At 41.2% G+C, this 1,508-nt stretch overlaps 1 protein-coding gene across 1 annotated transcript in view; it reads right to left on the minus strand.

The window, feature by feature from the left end:
• Positions 1–1,508, minus strand: part of LOC101862757 (troponin C) — a gene marked incomplete in the record, with an annotated part of 48,484 nt that overhangs the window by 31,879 nt on the left and 15,097 nt on the right.

Raw genomic sequence — 1,508 nt, forward strand, 5'->3', positions numbered from 1 at the left:
CTTGGTCTTCCCCATCGACACAATTGAGATAATTTAGAAGACGGGCTTCCAACCCTGCCTGTCAGAACCAACCCAGACTAAGAGGGATGCAATGTCCAAGCAGAAAAACGGAGATAAACTCGACACAAAATTATTCTTACCCCACGGGAACCAAACTATGGTGTTCTGAGTATATGAGTGTAACGACGAAGAGCCTAACAGGTTGTACCTTATGAACGGTGTAAATTACACATTTGCCTCAATATGAATGTCTAATTCATTAGGTGAAAACATATGGGTTGCACTTACACTCTGATGTCAGTAGGGGCCTCAACATAATATCGTCCGGAGGGCCACAATTGATGGCATGCGAGCCCGAGTTTGAGCCCCGTGAAAGATCGTTCATTGACTTAGACAAATGCCCTTGGCACCAGTAACACAATCCTTGACGTAAACTAGCGCCCAATCTCGTCTATCCCTCCTTGATCCCTCCATTTCCCCCGTCTGTAAAAATTTCTGTGATGGCAACCTTCCGGGTATCCACTTCCCGAGGCGTTCCCTTCAGTAATGAGAGATTATTCTGGGCTTTGACCGATTGGCAAAGTGCAGAGGTAAAAAAGGGGCGTGTCTGTGTTTGTGTGTGAGAGAGCGATAGATAATGCCTGTGAGAGAGCGATAGATAATGTGTGTGAGAGAGCGATAGATGATTCGTGTGAGAGAGCGATTTTAGATTTACAAAGTTCTATCTGACATTTTTTGACCGTTTTGATTAATCGATCGATCGATAGATCGATAGATAGATAGATAGATAGATAGATAGATAGGTAGATAGATAGCGGAACAGTGCCACAACTGTTTCACTTATCAGTCTATTACTACTAGTCTACAACAATAAAGGAGTAATTTACAACAGATCAACCCGATAACTATCAAACAGAACAAGGGATGACTGTATCAGTGAAAAGAGCCTAAAGAGAATTTTTGAGGCAGCGTGGTGGAATCAGGCTCTCGTCAAATAATCAAAGTGAAGAAACTTTTCTTTTTTGTTTTGTTTTGCACAACACCTTCCATGCCCATTAAAGAACTTTCTCTGTTGATTTTTCTGAAAAACGTTGATTAAAGACACAAAAAATGTAATTTTTCAATTACCACAGACTCTAAAGCTAAGGAAATAACTAATCTTTGGCGGCCATTTTCTAACGAATTTTACCTCTGAAAACAGGTGACCCCCACCTCCTTCTTTCGCAAATATCTCGACTTGTATTCAAGATAAATGTATATTGTTTTCTTCCAAATAAAGACAAGTGAACAAGCTTTAAGATGATACCAATAACTCTACATGCCCCAAAATTGACGAGAGCCTGATTCCACCACGCTGCCTCACATTTGTCCCAAACACGACATGCCACCCACTGTCCCCTTATGTAGCGGAAGAAATCTTCCAAAACGGCCACCACTTATCAAGAAGGAAATTACCTGTCTTTGACAGGTGGTCATCTTGGGCAGTTTTATTATGATACAGAAAAAGA

The sequence above is a fragment of the Aplysia californica genome, unplaced genomic scaffold (assembly GCF_000002075.1).
Source record: "Aplysia californica isolate F4 #8 unplaced genomic scaffold, AplCal3.0 scaffold00764, whole genome shotgun sequence".
Classification (NCBI taxonomy): domain Eukaryota; kingdom Metazoa; phylum Mollusca; class Gastropoda; order Aplysiida; family Aplysiidae; genus Aplysia; species Aplysia californica.